General features: G+C 34.0%; 1 protein-coding gene across 1 annotated transcript in view; it reads right to left on the bottom strand.

Moving 5' to 3' along the window:
• LOC107063752 (uncharacterized) overlaps window positions 1-21,394 on the bottom strand; it is a 260,720-nt gene that overhangs the window by 157,799 nt on the left and 81,527 nt on the right. The window contains exon 2 of the mRNA XM_015315817.2: window positions 18,885-18,972. The gene's annotated coding sequence lies outside the window, so the exon portion shown is untranslated. The remainder of the gene's footprint in view (window positions 1-18,884; window positions 18,973-21,394) is intronic.

Genomic DNA, 21,394 nt, shown 5'->3' on the forward strand with positions numbered 1-21,394 from the left:
TGCATTTCGGGTTTATAATCTGGTAAGTAAATAAGTAGGTACGCGTTGACAGCGGAGACTTCGCATAAGTTCGATAACGTACTATGGCTTTAAGCACTTTCAATTTCCGCAGGTAGACGCGCTTTAGATAAGTAATCTACTCGCGATTTCCATTCCATAGAACGGGTACAGCATCCGAAAATGCCGGAAGAGTCTTACCACCTGCGATAGTAGTAGACGATCTATGTGAGAGTATATACGATTTCTATATAAATGTAGGATCATTTTATAACTATGTTACAAACATTTTGCAAATGATAGAGTATATTATTATAAACGATTTTCGTATAGAAACACGTGCTAAAAATAGTTTCATTTTGTAACTTGAGATCTGTTAATCGATATTTGATAATCGATTAAATATTTCATATAGAAATTATTTAAACTATTTATCATGAACATTGATAGAAACATTACAGCGAAATCGATTCATTGAATCCTTTTGAAAATTCCAATCGTATTCTTGACATTTCACAGAGAATTGTGATCCTTGTTACCAAAGTTCTTTTCTGATTCGATAAAAAGCTTCATCGATTTGTCTTGACAAGAAAAAAATCTATTGGATTAGACGGTAAAGACATAATAATCATTTGCCATTATACTTTTTGTTGAAGTAACAACTGTGATTACAGAGAGAACATTTAGAAAACACAAATCAAGTTCTGTAATTACCAAACGGAACGTTTCTAGACACGAGTTCCTAATTTGAATTTCTTCATAATGATCCACTTTATCATTCCTAAAAGTTTGTATGTAACTTAGAATTAGTCACATAATCATCATCTATATGCACATATAGTATAATATGTAAACTTACATGCATTGTTATAGTATTAAATATTAAAAAAAAAAAGAATTAATTTTTAACTTAAGTTTAACGATCGTTATAAAACAAACGACGAAAAATTGCTGATACTGAATGAAAACTCAACGTTATTATAATACGCAGTCAAGTACGAAGTTGGCTCGAAACCGAACAGATCGCTCGTTTCCCACGTCGATGTTAGCCAAACAATTAGAGTTCGGAACTCCCTGATTGCTTATTACTCGCTTTAGGTAAGTGTACTCTGCATACTATCGATAACCTTTTTGCTTTAATATCCTGGTTGGCTACCGAACAGTTATTTACCTTTTCCAGTAATTTCAAATTTCTCATGATGCCGAGAGAAATTTGTTACGGCCCTGAAAATATTAGAAGCATAACATTTTTTTCTATTGTTTTTTTTTTTTTAAGACGAAAAACGAACGATCTATAATTCTTCGAACGATCGTAGATCTATTCGAGATGCGTTAGAAATTCATTACTCGTTTTCGACGTTTCCTATCTTTATATATATATAAAAGGTGTCCAGAAAGTCGTTTTATCGAATTGAAAAATTATTCAATATATCTCGAAATCGTTACCAATTTTCCCTACGTGTATATATTGGATCGGGAAAAGAGATACTTCGTTATTTAATGCAAAAGTCAAATAAATTTTTCTTTTTCATATTTTGTATCCATATTTTTCCAAATAATATAAAACTATTTTGGAGAAAGGTTAATTTATTTTCTTTATTATTCCTATGTAGAATCTGTATCATCATAGGACACTTTCAATATTTCATAATTATACATATACTTATATATTTATTATGTGCAGTTATTCAATCGTATATATTTACAATAAATATTGAAAAATTTGTTCTCGGTGATATTCTATCTGTAGAAATTCAAAGATTTTGATGCGTATTCTCTCTTGACAAATCCTCTATTTCTTTCTCTCTTTCACAAGAAAGACAACTGTAAGTTATTTGTGGATAAACGCATGGGTAGATAAGTATATAAGAAGGTATATATATATATATATATATATATATATATCCATTTCAAAAAGCTTTCGGATATACGAAGATAATAATAAAGTACAAGTAGACATTTCTAGGTTTATAAAATTTCTATTATACCAGAGACCATGATATAGCAAGACCGTAAAATTGGTTAGGCATTACCATACAAAGAAATCTTTTATCCAATGTCTAAGTATATATCCTTGAATAATTTATAAAAGAAAAGATTGTTGAAACGTTTGTACGAATTTCCTTCTTTCTTTTTTATCATAATTAATTTAAGAACTTACATTAAAGGAAATGTACACAAACGATACAATAATAATAGAGATACAAATCAATAATGCTAATTAATGACATATTAAATTGCCATAACAAGATAAAAGTTACCTAGAAAATTGAAAAATTATTGAAGTTCCAATCAAAGATCACTTTAATAATTTATTTATCTAGTTAATTATAAGATACATATTTACTTTACTATTTTAACGATTTTACGATCCTCCCATATTATTGAATCCTGTTTATATTTAAACCTAACCCCCCCCCCTGATTGAATTCATGCTCGAAATAACTGGCCATTGAAAAAGTCGCAACAGTCAACGTCATTTAAAATATTCAAAGAATATTTGCAGTATGTATCAAAAGAAGATAGTCCCAGGAGTCCTAGATAGGATAGGTCCTGTCTTGCGAAAGAAGAAAATAGTGCCATCCCAATTCAATTTTTATTAGTTTCCGTGATAAAAGCTTACAGGTGAAGGGGAATCTGGCGTGTTATCGAGCGATTCGTCGATACGCTCAGTTCTCAGAGCGTTGAATCGTTCCCTGGGTGGTTCTACGTGCTGACGAATGACCCTCGTAGGAGACGATTCTTTAAACGCAAACGGGATGCTTGTGAGAAAGAAGCTATACCGGACTTACAAAAAGATCGGGGCCTGCGGGCGTTTGGCAAACGACGATGGCCGTGAGATTCTGGAAGCTTCCGCGATTCTTACAAGACGAAATTGATGGGAAGGACAGGGAAGTTTAGTGGGGCCATCTATATATCTTACCAATAGAAATGAAAGAAGAAGAGGGACGATCTGTAAGATTGTAAGAAACGACAAAGGTGAGGAAGATGAAAGGGGGAAAAGAGGTTAAAGGGATGAAAGAAAATTCCGAGACTCGTAAATAGCATAAACAAACTCGTTTTTGTCAAAAAGAAGGAAAAGAAGAAGAAGAAAAAAAGTCTTACCTTATTGAAATAATCCTACGTTTTCCCTTTTTTGTTTTTTTGTTTGTTTGTTTGTCTGATGAGAGTATTTATTTAATTACGTACTATTAGCTCGTCAACATAAATCGTCAATAAATTGACTGGTAGGTTCTCTTCTATCTGTATGCAAATATGGATAAAATATCAATTAATACCATATATAAATATATAAGCTCGTTAATTTAAATAAGGTTGTTTGAACGTTACAGGTAAATACATTCGAATATGAGGAATATGAAATCGAATATGAAAAAATATACGACGAGATTGTGACCAAAAAAAAAATTATCTCTAACGACGATTGGTTTTTCAAGTAATTTCTCGATGAAAATTTTAAAAAACAAAAATGTGCTTGGATCTTTTTAAATAAAAAATGGAAAAGAAAATACGATGTACAGGTAAATTGCTAAGTATGCACGGATGTGAAAGACGATAAAGGGAAAAATTTTACCTACGTTTATTCACGCGTTTACGTATCTTTTACGAATGGTATGCAAATTAAATCGTAACTGTGCATCGCACGAGTGTACCTTTTCTCTCTATTTCTCTCTCTCTCTCTCTCTCTCTCTCTCTCTCTCTCTCTCATTTAAAAGCAAACGATGTTCGAGGTCCATTAACGCGAAAAGTCGAATTAAGTCGAGCGCCCTAGCGTTATCAACTATTAAACACACTCTAAGAGAGCTCACCGTGAAAATAAATTCTTTGGATGTTGGGGAATCATCGATATTTCATCCGTACCACGTAAAACTCCAATTCCCTTGCGAGCGTCGACATTTCCAGTGACTTATGGTGAAAAATGGAGAGGAACGAAGGAAGGAGCAGAAAAAAAGAGAACGAGAATAAGAGAGAGAGAGAGAGAGAGAGAGAGAGAGAGAAAGAGAGAAAAAGCTCGTGAAATTTTGTAAATTGTTCATCAGAGCGTCGTAAACTTTTCTCAGGCGAGTCGATTCGAGCGTGGCAAACGCCTCAGTAGCGAAGGAAATTTTATCATCTCCTGGAAATAACGTAAAAGAGACGATGGGGCGCGTGTTCCTCTCTTTCTCTTTCTCTCACTCTATATATATATATATATATATATATATTCCTTTCCATTTCTTTCTTCGACAAAATGAAAACCAACAGACGTATATAAAATTTCGTAGCCTTTTCCTTTGTGGCACGAGTGGTGCAAACAAGTTTTGCTGCTGCTATTGGAACGATACATCGAAGCACATTTAACCGCGACTCACGCCAACTCGAAGCTTTTATCTCCTTGAAAATAATGTAACTTGTTCACTCTCTCCCTCATTCTCTCTTTCTTCTCTCTTTCTTTTTTTGATCTCACTGGTGAGTTCTCGATCTTTCTCTTTCTTTAAGGTGGCAACATCTCTAAGATAAACCGGACGCTGGAGACCGTCGTGGAAAGTCGTTCGTTCCTTCGTTCTTCGAAGGCTACGTGTCGACGTATATTCCTCCTTTGGCGAGCTCGCAGTTCGCCAAAGAGTACGCCGAGAGACGAGGAAGAAGGATTTACGAGCAAGCACGAAAGAGCCGAGTAAGAAAACCATGACTGGAGAAACGAAACGAGCGTCTTCGAGGGAATACCTGTGAGTTCCTACAACCAATCCCCACCTCCAACCCTTATTCGTTTCTCCTTCTCTTTTCCACTACCTCTTTTTTCTTCTTCTACTCCTTTTACCTAACTCTTGCCATCTTTGACAGCTCCCTACAGTTCGTACCACCGGCGTCTAAGACACGCGTAGTTTCAAAGGATCGAAAGGAGTAATGTTCGCCTGGTCGATATCGATTTGTCGTTAAGCAAAAAAAGGGGAGAGAGAAAGGGGGGATGTTTTTTGCTTTCGAGTTGAATGACGTCTAAATGTTAGAATTATACTTTTTCAATCTTTTCTTCAATGAGTCACATAAACATTCGTACCATTAATATAATGACAATTAAATTTATATTAACACACTATCGTCGGAAACGTCGTGAGCTTGACTCACGCGTGTAGTGGGCGAAAATGAGCGAAATATGAAAGCAGTGCACTTTTTAAAAAACATGTTATATCTTCACATCTAATAGTAGGATTTCAATGAAATTTGAAAAACAGATATCAAATAGCATTTCGAAGATGTAAAAAACTTAAACTCAATGCTATCAAAATCAATCAACTGAATTTGTAAGCACGAAAATTGCAGTATCAAAATAGCACATTTCATAAAATTATTAGTTTTTCTTAAAAATTAATAAATTTATGACTAAACATTGGTCAGGCTTTACAAAAAAACAACCAAAAACATTATTCGTGCTCTAAAATTAGTGACAATGAAAAAAAACAAGCATTAGTAAGTGTTTTACTGAAACTTAGTTTACGTTCTGCATAAAACGTATTAATACGCGACCCGCCGACCTGCGTCAGTCTGCGGAACGGGTAGAAATACCTGATCCGCCGATAGTGTGTTAATATAAAAGTTTAATAATCCTAAAACTGGATTCTCTATATATAGAAATATATAAGGTATTAAAATTAACTGTGAAATTCAGGTAAAAATATTCCTATGACTCGTTGTATAAATACATTCCAATACAATTAAATATTATTACTAAAAATAATACTATTTTCAATCTATATATATATAATAATAGCCACATGTTATTCAATAAAATTCTATTATATTTCTACAGATAGATGAGTAAAAAGAAAAATACAATAAATATATAGAAAATGAAAGTTCCATTAATATCAACGTCAAGATTTATCTATATTTGTCATTAAATAAATAAAATATATAGAAAGAAATAATAGAATTCGGTAAACATCGAACGTAAATATCGAACGTAAACCTACAATTCTCGAACGTTAAAAACGTAAGAATAGTAAGAATGAAATAGAATGGATGTTCATTCTCTCTCCTTTTCTCTGTATCTCTCTTTTTCTTTCTTTCTTTCTATCTCTCCATAGAAAAAGAAAAAAAAAGAGACAAACGAGACATAATATCGAGGGTTTCTTCCTTAAAAGCCGCTCTGTAAAGTCTTCGACTTCGATCGGATCGTTGACTCGAGATGGCCTCGGAACAGGGCTGAGGAGACGACTCTTGAAAGGTGCCGAAGGGTGAGCATCACCAAAGTGTCGACTTGTCGAGAAACGTGGCAGGATGAAGATCGATCGATCGATCGACGCTTGCTTGCTTGCTTACTTGCTTGCTTCTTTGCTTGCTTGCTTGCTTGGGGATAGAAAAAGCTAGTGAATAAGAAAGACAGGAAACAGACAGAGAGACAAAGAATAAGAAAGAAAGAAAAAGAAAATTTCTAGCTGGTAAGAGAGAAAGGAAAAAAAGAAAGATTGTAATAGAGTAAGTGAGTGAGTGAGAGAAAGAGAGAGAGAGAGAGAGAGAGAGAGAGAGAGAGAGAGAGATAGAAATACTTAAAGTAGAGAAGAAAGTGCTTCGAAAGAGGGGGTGGGGGGTTTGAATGTTCGAAGTGGCAGGAGTACCCGCGTCTTAATAGCACCGGCTGACTTCTCTCCTAAAGTGGGAGGAAAAGGGAGGATGATGTCAAGGAGAGAGATCGTAGAAGTGGATGTGGGAAGAAGAAAAAGAAGAAGATGATGCTCGAAGCAACGTTACGGGAGAAGATCCATCGGAAAAGCAACCACGTTCGGTCACCCTGATATTACTTACCACCCCGAAGGAGCGATAACTTAATTGATGTATGAACGATGTTCGAACTCATCCGTATTACTATGACACGCTCGTGAATTAATTCTCTCTATTTTCTCTCTCTCTCTCTCTCTCTCTCTTGCTCTTATAACTCGTCAGTAACTTGTTCCATCTAAAGTAAGTAAGTACTTACTCTAGTAGGTAGGGATAAATGGAAATGATAGTTCAATCCGTAGTCCTTAAGCGTGCCTTTGACAATATCGTTTAAAGGAGGTTGAACAGGGATGTGTTATGGTTTATATTCAAATCGATATTACGATCGAACAAAGTTATGTTCTTATGGTTAGTTAGTAGAGTATTAATGTAAGAGGGAATAAAGAAAATTTTGTAATGCTTTTTTTTCTTCCAATGGTAAAAATCTCGTGGAAAAAATGTAAACTTGTTTTTCTTTTCCCTACGTTCTGTAAATATTTTTTTCATCCTTACTTTTTTTCTATTCTTTTTTCCTTTCTCTTATACTTTCTTCTATTGTTAATGAAACATTACATAGTTGTTGGGCATGTTCTCGTAACAATAACGTCAAGTAACTGTACCCGAGTTTGTTCCGAAGAAAAAATACGGAAAAAAGTAAAGGAGAAAACTCGATCGAAAAAAGAAATATAGAAACGGAGAGAGAGAAAGAAAGAGAGAGAGAGAGAGAGAGGAAAAAACAGAGAGAAGGAACAAGACAAGACGTAAAAAGAAAGAAATAAAGGAAGATAACAATGTAATTCGCTTCGACAAACGTGCCATAGTGATCGAAAGGCGTAAGGACCGAGGCAATACGAGCCACGAAGGAGCCATGAGGAAAGGTTGGAAAGGAGGTGAAGGAAAAGAAGGAGGTGAAGGAGGTGAAGGAGGAGGTGGAGGCCTTTGTATCGATTGAAAATACCTGTGCCATGCTCGGTAACTTCTTTTATTTCGTTTTACCGTTGCAAAGTGCCGTCGTTCCGTCGCACGGAAGAGAACGGTCGTGAGTGAAGGAAAAATAGAAAGAAATAAGGGTGGAAAGAAAGAGAAATAAATAAAGAAAGAAAATGGTTCGTTGAAGGAAGGAATCGTGGAAGAACTCGTCTTTGGTATTCGATGAATTCACGCCTTCGAGCAACCCTACAATTTCGTTTACCCCTCCATGAGTTTTCCTATCGAAACGATCGTAAATTTCACTAGCAACCGCGTTCACGATTTAAACGCGCTTCTTCGCTATCGTTATTGTTGCTCATTGATGACCAACCATTCGATTTCAATCATTTAATTTATTAACCTATTCCTTTAAAGAAATATTTTCTATAAATAATTAACTCTTTAAAATCTATAATTTTACATATAATTTTTTTTATACTACTTTATTCCAATAAGATTAATAATTGAAATTATAATTTTATTTTATGAAAAGATTATGTTCGATATAAATATTAAGTGTAGAAATTAATTCGGTAACTTTTTAAAAATAAATACATATGTTAATCTTGCCATTATGTGCCAAATGTTTTACAAGTATTTCAATGTTATAAAATGGTAGGTGATTATAAATAATTTAATATAAATGAATCGAATTTATTTTCACATCTGATATAAGTTATAATATAAATTTCACATTTTATATAATTTTTTGTTTAAACGAGACAAAGACCACGAGTTATAAGAAATTATCTTTACTTGAATTAACAAAATGTACGTTTAAAATTCGATTCATGCATACTTAAAAAAAAAAATGTGTTTTTAAAGTAAAAGAAACAAATTGTAAAATATCGATACACGTTGATACTTAAAAAGATAGTGATTTGTTATTTAAGTGACGTACATATTGAAATCTAATATTTATCTATAAATTTTAATGTAAAATATTAAGAAATATCGATTAAATATAAATTGATATTATATATTTTGGTATTTTTGTATAGATAAAATTCATCTTCACTGTTAGCTAAACTAAAATAGAATGATAGCTGAATAACTTTAGGAGACCCATCGTGCTGTCTTTTGTTTGGCTGCTATACCCTTGTGTTTACGGTATGTATACATGTTCTGTACAGACGGTCGCGAGGTTTACCTAGACCGTAGTTATTGATACCTACTCGAGTATAATACACACTTGTGTACATGTTTCCTGCTAACACCTATTACGTTTAATCTGTATTAAATTTTATTAGTAATAGATATTATCCAAAATCATAAGACACAACAAATGACGTTACGTTTACGTTAATTACACATTCATTATACATACGTATATATTATCCCTATGTTGGTACATATACGATGATAACCCCCCATATACATATACAGATGAACCAAACGCGCCTGGCATGATAATTGAACGGCATAACTCGACCTCTTGGCACGTTAATTAATCCCAGAGTATTTGAGAAAAAAAGTCCAATTAAATATTTTATATATTATTTTATGCATATATATATAAAAAGAGAAAGAGATCAAATTTATCCAAGCTTTCTTGATTGTGATATTTTTTTTTTATTATTCTATTTTATATATTTATACGAAATATACCAATTAAATTAAAAATAAATTGTTTGTTGAATGAATATCTCTTAATATTAAAAGTTACCAAATACTTCCTAGATTGATTTCATTAATCATTCTTATTCTAAGTTTTTTCTTTTATTTAATAATAATTTATTTTTTTGTTTTATACAATTTTTTTCCAATAGAATAGATTAATTATTAATTATCGTGATTTAACAAATCTTACGTATTTATTTACGAAAGATATGCATCTTCTCACTTTATACCAACTACTTTTATAATTATATCTTTTTATATCTCTACATAGTAATTTATGCTCGTAAATAATTAAGCAACTAACTCTTATTGATCCCTAAAGTTATTGTAAGAATATGTATAATCTTGGTAAGTATTTAATAGTATCACATTCTTGAATACTCCTTCTAATTATAGGTAGTCTTTACTTGTACATAATGGTAATTTGCAACTCTTCTTATTTTATACTGAATCCTCTTACTTCGAGAGAGAAAATCAGAGAGATAGAGAGAGATAGAAGGAGGAAAAGAGTTAATAAAGTTTGATACGATAAAGTTGATAAGAACAAATATTAGAAAAATGAATACACATTTTAAATAATAAAAAAAATAAAATTAAAAATAAAATTCGATCAAAGACTAGTAGAACTTTTCAAACAATTATAATTTCATTAATATTTTATTTATTAGAAAAAATTAAATTTATGTTTACTGAATGAAAAATATTCGTTTAAAAAGGAAACGATTATTTTTATTCCGAGTATAATTATTTGGAGATTGTTACTTACAATAAACGTTAGATTTTCGTTCAGATTGAATGAAATATGAATGGACTTGTACGTATATCTCTTACATAGAACAAAAACTAGTACTATGGAAAATATAACGCTTTTACAGTTCTTTCATGTTTGTTTTACGTTCAGTAATTATATTAAAGACTTTTTTCTAATTAAAGTAAATTTATTTGAAGTTAACTAGTTTGAACTCGTAATCGAAACTTTCCTCGTATCTAGTTTTTTAAATTTGTCCGAGAATCTACTACCTACGTAAAAAGAACGTATATGTAAATATACTTCAAATATCATATTCGTTAAACCGACAAAAAAAAATAAATCTAGAAAAGTGCAAAACGTTGTGAAAGTAACATTCATTATATTCAACTTCATTTGTAATTTTCGTAGTTACGCTAGTCTCTTTAATTTTTCATTTTTTAATTTTTTTAATAATGTCCAAAATTTATTAAAGAAATAGACACCATTACTTAAAAACGATTTCTTAAAAAGTAGGATATGTATTTTTTAAATCATTGAAAAAAAAATTAAACATAAAACTTTGAAATTAATTGTATAGAAGAGCCGATGATTTTTTCCATTTTTATTTCACATTATAATAAATAAATTAAATTTATTTATAAGAAAATAAAAAATGATTAATATTAATATTTAATTATATTTAACTTTTGATTATAAATATATGATAAAAACTTCACAAAAATTTAACGAAATCCTGGCACATATCTGACGAGACTATGATACAACCCTGACAAAACCTTGACGCAATCCTATACGTATACATATTACATCAAAAAATTTTCTGACAAATAATTTGGGTGGATGTAAGAAGCAAAATGATGATGAGAAGAAGGAAAAAATGACGTAGATGGGGAGGAAAAGGTAAAGGCTCTATGAAAACTGAACGAAGGGTGCACAGTGAAGATGAACTTTACCGAATGATAAATAAGTTATCAGATTGTATCGGCTCGACAGAAGTCTCCAGGGTTTTGGACTAACGTCTACCCCCGTACCCTCTCTTGCTTTTTTTTTCTTTCCAATTTTTCTCTCCCTATATTTATTTCACTATTTAAATAAAAATATCTTATTTAAAAAAAAAGACTAATCAAATAAAAATATAACTAAAGACTCTTTGTAATTTTAAACATTCAACACACAATATTCATCAGGTTATTAATAATTATTAGTTTTAATATATTCGTATAAATATATATGTGAAACTATTTAAAGAATTAAAAAATTTATATTATCGCTCGTTTATTTCCCTTAAAATCTTTATAGAGGTCTTAGCGAATAAAAGTATGCCAACTTTTCGTCCACCCCATCGTTGCAATGAATTTAACGAGTTATTAAGTGAAAAGGGAAGTGAACATTCTTCCCTAAGGAAAAATAGAAAACGACTAAAGAAAAGAAAAGAAAAAAAACACAAAAATTTCCCGAAGTTACATATTTACGCAAACAAAAATTATATACAAGGAGAATACGTTCTTTCTCAACACTGTTATCACGGATTATCGTTAAAATAATTTCTTCATAACGAATATCAAAACCTATTTGCATCGTACTTGTGCAAAAAAAGAGAGAAAGAGAAAAAAAAGGAAAACTCTAGAATTCTTAAGAAAGGAATAAGATGAAAGAATCCAAGAATGCTTCTTGGATCGCAAAAGAAGGTTAAGAAAAGAAAAGGATAGTATTGAAAAAGAGAAAGCAAGAAGAAGAAGAAGAGAAACAGAAACTGTTTGAGAGAATGCATAGAGGAATGAAAAGAAAGAGAGAGAGAGAGAGAGAGATGGAACGAGGGATGGCGTAAAAGAAAAAATAAATAAGAACAGAGAAAGAGAGAGAGAAAAGAAGGGTTGGGTGATAGAGAAAGAGAAAAAGCCGTGTCCGTGAAAAGAGATAATCTCTGTTTATCTTGTAATTCCCTGGTAATGCCATTATACCATCCGGCTTGGACAGGATTCCCCACATTACCGGCTTAAATCTTTGTTTTCGCCCGTTCGCGAGGGTGCACGAATTGGAGAAAGAGGAAGGAACGGGGGAGGGGATAAAGAGATAGATAGAGAGAAAGAAAGTAAGGAAAAGAGAGAGAGAGAAACACATATATATATATGTACATGTATAGTTTTTATCTCTCTATCTTTCTCTCTCTTTCTGTCTTTATTATATAGATAGATAGATAGATAGAGAAAGGAAGAAAGAAAAAGAGTGTAAGTAGAGAAAGGGCAGAGTTGGAATGTCCGAAGATAGTCGCTCGTCGTAATTGAATTGGCCCGTTCTTAAAGGGCGATAAATCTTTGGAAGAAACTGTAAGCCACGTGGCGCGCATAACGTCATTCGATTCGAATTGCACACCACCTTTATCGTATCACTTCGAAAAGCAATGGTTAGTTATACCAGTATAACACGACCTGACGTAATTCCTCGTGTTCCGCGAATTTATCTCGGTTGTCGGTTTTGAATCGCAGAACAAAGAGGATAAGTCGAAACTCGCTAGTTTGTAATCTCTCGTGGATTACGTCGTAGTAGTAATTCGAAATCGAAGCGAATGAAATGAAATTTCGACGGAACTTTCAACGATATTATTTGATTTAGACGCAAGCACAACTTCACGATTTTGCAATCGTTTCTAAACGGAAATTCATGAATTTTATTCACGTTATATCGTTTATAGATAGATCGTTTAATTTCCTACTACAGATTATTTTTATCTACTAGAAATTTTTCCAAAGTTTTCTTCGAAGGTTTGAATATAATTTATAGAATATTCGTAATCAATGAATTTGATATCATAGAAATCAATGAGATAATGTATAGTAATTATCGAGATAACATAATTAGCAAAACGTACTTAAGAGCTGGCACAATACAACGTATAACCAGAGATCGTTTCCAAAGCCACGAATTGGACCAAAGGTAATTAGCAACAATTCAATGCCAAACCGGATGGATCTTCCCGATCGATCTTCCAATCTACTGGGCCCAAAACAATGAAATCTATTATAATAGGAGAGAGGACCGATCGATTTCTACATTCACAAGCGAATTGCAATTCCGAGCGTACGCGCTCGGACAAATGCGTTACGTTTCACCATTGACGTTTAATATCAAGCTCACGCGAAACTTAATTATAATGCTGGAGAACCGATTGTGAGTTATTCGATCGAGATTTTCCGAAATCGATAAGATTTAGAACGATGGAATAACAGTATTAATTACGTCCCGAGATCAGAAGGATAATTAACGTTAGTAACGAGGATTACGATAGGCTGGACAATAAATAACGCGTTCAGTTGGTACCCAATACAACAAACCGATATCAATTCATATGTCAAAACGTTATCGAATCTTCCGCGAAAACGCGGTATTACTTAACGGTAGTTAGTCAATAATTTGTAGAAGGATTATTAGGATGATAATCATACGGACGGGGAACCAGCCTTCGATAATTGGAACGTGACAACCCGAATAATGAATTGGAATTGTGCAACGAACGACGATATTTGGAATTAATGTGACGTCAATCGATCCATCGATCACTATCACTTAAGAATCTAAATAATGATCTTTAGAATTAATTATTCATGATGATCGAATGATGATCGTTAGAAATGATGATTTATAACAATTCTATTCTGTTGATAAACATTCATGATTTATAATGATTTATATTGAATTGATGAGATTTCTGAATGATCGAACGATTTTTAATCTTTCACAATCAGTTCTCTCTCAGTACACAACATCACGTTGGGATAACTGAATTGAACAGACTACAATATCTCTCCCTTTCTCTCTCTCTCTCTCTCTCTCTCTCTCTTTTGTTATGTTTCCGATAACTAACGCAACGAAAGCGAGTATACTCGAGTAACGAAGCATCAATTACTCGACATACCGAATAACATTCGATCGATGATGTTCGATAGTATCAAAATATCTCGCTTAGCGTACACGTTTTACTCACGTACGATTAGTTTGAAATAATAATATCTTTTTGTTATTTCGAAATATTTTGTTTCGTAAAACGTATTTGAGATTCGAGAAAAGAATAAGAGCAATAAGAATAAGAAGAAAAGAAGAAGAAAATAAAATGAAAACCTTATGGGAAATCTAATGATTTGCTTTTCTTATTTTTTACGTGTAAGAAAGAAAAAACGAGTTGGAACCACACAAGTTAACCAGGTGGAAAAGAAAACGACACCAGGGAAAAATAGAAAAGCGCGAGAAGATTCGATTTCATCATCTCGTGCTCTTTCCCTATTTACTCTTTCGTTTGAGACGTCAAGTTTCTTTCTCTTGTCTTCTTATTTTCTTGTTTTCTTCCTATTACGCCCAAAACAAGACCAGCTAAGTTTTATCGAATCAAGCACTTTGCGGTAATTGTCCTTCCTAATAAAAAGGAACTTGTACTTCCTACATCATATATATATTAGAAAGAAAAAGAACTTTTACTTGTGAAATAAGTTTTCATTCCCTTTTCACGATTTTCTTTCTTTCTTTTTTTTTAACCTTCGTGTCGTAAAACTTGTTTTGAAAATAATGAACAAGTATAAATAAAGTACACATAAAAATTAATACGAAGGTACTACACACTTTATTGTTTTCTTATTAAACCATTGACGATTTTACATTATTAAGTAAAAATGTATCAAAAGTATAGAAGGGGGTGAAAAAAAGAAAAAGAAAAGAAGAAAAAACTAAAGGTTAAGCAGTAATTACTTACATGCATGAGATTCATGTATAAACGTAGCTAAAAGTTTAGACGAAAAAACTTTAGGAAAAGTGGCCATATTAAACGTCCCATCGGTGGAGTATTTATATTCGCATTTTCCGCAAACGACAAAACGTAACCTTTTGCTCGAGGTAGAAGGGTGAAAGAGATGAAGGGAGAAGCTCGTCTGTTTGAGTATGTACGCGTCGTTAGTCGGTGGTTCTCTCATTGCTTCTTTAAAATGCAAGCCATGTGACATAACTAACTACGTCTATGCCGTTGAGAATCGTACATGGAGAAAGAAAAAGTGGGAAACAAGGAGACGGAGAGATAGAAAACTAAAAGAAAATAAAAAAAAGGAAAAAATAAAAGAAAAAACATGCAGCAGCAGCAGCAAAAAAAGAAAAGAACAAAGGGAAGTAAATAAGTAGAAGGTATAAAACGGAAAAAGAAAGAAAAAAGGAAAGGCAAAAAAAAAGAAAGAAGAAAAGAGAAAGAAAAAGAAAAAGAAAAAAAAAGATAACCCCCTACCCCCGTTTTTGCCGCCAACCAACCCTCAACGACTCCTTCGTTCTCGCTTATACGCATATTCGCGTCACGTGAATTTATATTTTTATTTAAACTGGGTCACATCTGCGACGCGGTACACTTCAGGAGGCACTTTTACAACCAGCGGGTACTTAAAAATCTCGCCGATGCCGAGAGGGTTTATTGCGTCTTTGACGGGAAAGTACCTGCGCTTTCGGTGAGTAAATAAAAAAAATAAAATATACTGAACGAGGCTGAACGTATTATTTCCTATATAGTATATATTATATTTTTATATTATAATACTTATTTTTCGCCTGTGCATTTAAAGGGCCCTGTAATAGAAAAGAATACAAACAAAAATAAAAAGAACGATGTCAACATAGAAGGGTACCTATGATGATGATCGACCAACTCATATGGGAATAACCACTTGTATGGCGTCAAAAAGAAATAAAAGAAAAGGGGCTAGGAAATAAATAAAAAAGAAGAGAGAAAGAAAGAGATAGAAGAAAAGTCGTATAAGATGAACGATTCTCTCGTTTCGGTATAAACAAAAAATGATCTTTTATCTTTCTCTTTTGCTCCTTTGCAACTATGTTTCTTCAATATTGACACTCCTCGCGTTCCTGTCTCGTCAAAGAACAAATTCGTGAACGTGTGAAAGAGGAAAAGACGAAAAGAGAGAGAAAGAGCAAGAGAAAAAGATGGAAGGGAGGAAAGAGGGAAGGGGGTGGAAAAAGAGGAAGGGAGGAAGGGAGGAAGGAGGGTTAAGTTTTCAACGGGGCGGACATCCCTCTATAAACATATATACATATACATAGAATATATATGTGAAGGTACCTATATAAGGTTCGTGTTCCCCTTTTCGTCAAGCCCGTTTTCACTGGGTTCTCACACAACTTTGTGAAACGTTTCGCGAATGGGAACACGCGCGCGGTTAGTGCACACACAAAGTAGCACGTACGATTTACAACAAGGTAGAAAAATCAACGCTCGGTAGGGAGGCTCGCGTTTCTCGAAAGAAATGCCGGAAGCGTGTATCCTCTCTTTTCTCTCTCTCTCTCTCTCTCTCTCTCTCTCTCTCTCTCTCTCCAGAAAAGTAAAAGACTAGAGCAACGTCCTTCTTATTCTTTCTGACGTCTCTCGCCACTATGTCAAAACGATCGTAATGCATAATACATAATACAAGAGAACATGAATATTCTTCATGAAGAAAAGAGAAAAAGAATATATTGACGTATCTAGGATGTTCGAAAATATAAGAAGAGAAAAGAGAGAGAAAGAAAATATATCAGACATTTTTGGGATGACGTAAAAGAGAGAAGAATAAGAAGAAAAAGAGAGAGAGAAAATGAGAAGGGAAATATAAGAGAATAAGTTTCTAAGAAGTTTAGTGTTACGTTTCGATTACACATACGAATTTGTCTCTCTCTCTCTCTCTCTCTCTCTCTCTTTCTTTCTCTTTCTCTCTATTTCTGAGTCTTATTCTTGAAAGTGCAAGACCTTAATCTGGGTCGCAGAAGCGATCATCCTTTTACATGTAACCACTGTTTGAACGGCTATAGGAAGATTTCTACGGTCGAACAGTTCCACGAAATCGCAGTCAAATCAAGTTGAATACTTTCGATCGATTGTACGTATGTAGATATACATGTATATAAGTCTATTTCTATATGTAAAAGTAAAGAAGCCGATTCACGCCAGGATATTGACCTAAATCCTCCTTAGTATAATACATACAAGTAAAACGTAATTATTATACGACAGAAGTATTATCATCCTTTTCTTCTTTTCCTTTCTCTCTCTCTTTCTCTCTCTCTCTCTCATTTTTCTCTCTTTGTCTCTTTTTCTCCATGACCCTTCGTAAACTCATCTTGAGGAACTTAATTAAAACCCATTCGTGGACTGTGACAGTTGAAACAAAGCGGGTACCGTAAGTAAAGAATTTTACGGTGCTTATAAATACGCTAGTCCTTTTCGAGAAAAGCAGAAGACCGGTGATCGTCGAGATGAATAAATGTTTGCAAAGAGAGTCGTTGAAATGGTCGTCGTCTCTCTCTTTCTCTCTCTCTCTCTCTCTCTCGTTCTTTTTTATCTCTTTTTCCCAAACACACATAGATATATATGAATGTACACATAACGTTTATACACAGAAATCGTTACGTCTTATCTCTACTTTCTTACGAAAAAAGGAAGGAAACGTAAAATCGCGAAGATTGAAAATTCGTCGTCTCGTACGATAACGGCGCTTATGGCTGTCATTAGAGAGGGAAAGGGAAAGAACGACGTTGTTGAAAATTTATGAAAACGCTCGGCATGCCCCGAAGGAAAATCCTCACGAGCATTACTAAATCGGTATGCGCTGTTGCGACCGAATTACATACGGAGAAAGAGTAGGGGAGAAGACAAATAGGCTGTGAGAGTAAAAGAGAGAAAGGAAGAGAGAGAGAGAGAGAGAGAGAGAGAAAGAGCAATAGAACGACCTGATGGAGGATGAGGCCGAAGCAAAGTGAGGAAAGGGTCGAGAAAGAGAAAGAGAAAGAGAGATGCTATGAATTCGTGAGTGACCCGAGATATCAGGGCCACCACCACTACCACCTCCGCGTACCGGGATTCCCTTCAAGACTTTGCTTCTCCTCGTATATCTAACTGCCTTGGCAACTTTAAAATACACGGACATCGTGTCGTTCGTTCGTTCGTTCGCTTTTGCAAATGTATTCCTCTTTCCTACGATCCACAACTATAGCACGACCATACACTATTTTTATTTTTTTTTCTCTTTCTCTCTTTCTCTCTCTCTCTCTCTCTCTCTCTCTCTCTTATTCTCCGGCTATTCTTATCGTTATTACAAGGCCATACTATATACTTCTTCTTTCGTCCCTTACCACTCCCTTTCTCGCTTTATTAATTCTCCATCAGATTTTCTACATAAAGAAAACCCCTGGCGCTGTACTCGCCTCGCGTTAAGTTTCATATTTCTCGAACAACTTTACAGAAACATGAATCTTAATGCAAAGTGAACACGGCGAGTCTCACGTCGGGCGATCTCTTTCCTTTGTCTCGCTTTTTGCCTTTTTCATCGACTAGTTTGTTGTTGGTAAACGGTTTGAGCAAGTGTCATATTACCTAGCCGTGTCTATCAATAACGGTACAAGTTACTGGCTTTGAAGAATATGTAAAAATTACAATATATGTATATATATCTTGTAACGTGTTTTATAAAACGCAACATATTTATTCATACAGTAGTTACATGTTGAAACTATAAAATCTTCAACTAGATATATGTTGCCATAATATATAATATTGAAATAACAAACACTATCTAACAGTTCATTTTTGACAATATCATAAAAACTACATTAAATTAATTTAGTGTAAAATAATGTGGTGTGAAATAAATGATAAACTCATTTTTGTTTTAATTTTAACTTAGACCACTTTTATAATTATGGGCACATATAATAAATTAATTATTTTTGTAATGCCATCAATCGTTTTTCTCTAATTTGATCTATTAGTAAAAAAAAATCAAATGAATATCTAACTTACGTGTTTATCCAATGGTTATTCGGTCATCCAGAAGAACATATTTATCCTGACTTAGAATTCTTATGGCGATGCTTTTCATTGGATCCTTCTGAAACATAAAATATATAAAATTTGTTAATAGTGTAATCAAGTCGAATTACTTGGCTCATTAATCCGTTAACGCGCGAAGTCGAAAATTCATACATACGTTCGTTCATTCGTTCGTTCATTCGTTCGTTCTCACGCGAATTAGCCCGATTTACGAGCTCTACTATCAAGCCCGAAGCATTCTTGGTAAGAATAAGCGCGTACTCTAGGTAGCTACGTCAAAGTTGTTTCCGACGCACGTTCGCTCGTTATTCTCTCGCTAATTTCGCAGTCTCTACTCGGCGACGTTTGCGATCGTTTAACAGAGAGAAACAGAAGCGACGTGGAAAACGATGTTGTTAGGAATCTCTCGTTCTCCTTCGTAGAATTTCCTTCCTTCCTTCCTTCCTTCCTTCCTTCCTTTCTTCCTACTTGCCTACCTACCTACCTACCTACCTACCTACCTACCTACCTACCTACCTACCTACCTACCTACCTACCTACCTACCTACCTACCTACCTACCTACCTACCTACCTACCCACCTACCTACCTACCTATATAAGATGCCAAGCAAGCAACCAACCAACCAGCTAGCGAGTCTCTTCGGCTTCGACAAGAAGAAGAGAACGAGAACGGCACGTTGCCTTTCCCTGTAAGTTCCATAATAACTTCATCTACGCTGATGGCGAGAGTAACGTGTTTGTCCTTTAATTAAGTGGTATATAGGTACCTTACTTATCGTTGATTTGGTATACCGAGAGTACTCGTGGAGAGCTTACGAGATTCGCAAGCAAAGCTTCTTGAGAAATTTAAAGCTTTCGAGAGCTACTCGCTAATGAGAAATAATTGATAAACCGAGTTTTAGAAAGGGAGATAGAGATAGTGGAATGGATAGATAGATAGATAGATAGATAGATAGATAGATAGATAGATAGAAGGGTTAACGCTTCCGAGTTAACGTTAACGTTCTACCGGTATTTAGTAATGCTGTTTTAAAATTCATCCCGTGATTATCTGTACCCTTTGGAAATACGAAACCTTCGTTAACAAAACGCCAACGGCAACGTCTTAAGGATAACCTAGAGATAAGTATATACGTAATACAGACTCGGATTGATCGACCAAGATCTTACGCAAAGCTATAGTAATTATGAATCATACATCTCCTACCTGTGGTAAATGAAACTGTTCTCACAATCAACGCGAATAAATGAGAACTTTTCCAACTGAATATATACCTTACGATAAATACGCGTACGATAACTGTATTATTTGATGAGCTATTAAAAAGTTTAACGACTCGAACTTTAGAGAGACCAATCTAGAACGAGAAAATGAAATACCGCCGAGTATGAGAAACTGTCCTTGAATACTGAATGATATACGTCTGTAATTGAAGGAATGAAAAAACACGACGAATATGCGGCTGAATTTTTTTTTGTTTTTTTTGTTTTCATAACAACGCTTTATCTTTTTTCTATAATCTTTTTAATTTACCACTGAACTTATTACCAATATGTTTCTTAACGTCGAACAAAATTTTTGCTATAGTTTCATAAGCGTTAACAAAAAAAAAGAAAAAAACGATCTAATAAAAAGTAATTTCAAGAGAACGTAAAAATTTATGGATGATAGTAATGCAGTAGAAGATAAAAGAGGAAATAAAAAAATAGAAAAGAGAAAGCTCACACACAGCTTATTTGATATACAACGTAATTAGGATCAACCAATCTTCTTATTCTCTTCTTGCCACTATACGGCTAACATGACTGCATTTTTCTCTTTTATTTTTTTCCACTTTGTTCAACTCTCTCTCTCTCTCTTTCTCTCTTTCCGAAGTACTCTTTCCCAACTGGCGACTTTAATTGGCCTCAACCCTCGTACGTCGATGTAGGATCGTATTTTACGAGCACCGATATGACCACTTTTACGATTCTGGCCTGAGCCGAAAATCAGTCGCGTACACCGTTAACCCGTGAATGAGGTTGAAACCTCTCACTTCTAACATAATCTCTCTCTCTCTCTCCCTCTTTTCCTTTATTCCTCTACTATTCTGTACTTAATAGATATTTTTATTTTGTAGCATGATTGAAGATTTATCGTTAAGGAAAGTTCATTCAAAATGAATGACAGAATGTCTGGTAACTATCGATGGAAGATAAAATTACCTGTTCGTATCGCTAATGCCGAAATAACAGCGTGATTTGTTTAAACGAGAGTTCGATAAAATGATGAAGAAGAAGAAGAGCTAAGGTGGATAAAGAGAAAGAGGAGGAGGAGGGAAAAAAAGTAGAAGTAAAAGAAGAAGAAGAAGCGTTTACCGCATCGACAGAACCATTTTTCAGAACACTAGCTGTACTGAAGTACTCTTATGTTGGGAAAATAATTTACTTTGACGGCCAAGAGTAATGCTATTCCAGAAGGTTGTAGTAAAGTATCGAA

This window comes from Polistes dominula, unplaced genomic scaffold (genome assembly GCF_049000335.1).
Source record: "Polistes dominula isolate Pdom_NZ unplaced genomic scaffold, Pdom_raw_medaka contig_25, whole genome shotgun sequence".
NCBI lineage: Eukaryota > Metazoa > Arthropoda > Insecta > Hymenoptera > Vespidae > Polistes > Polistes dominula.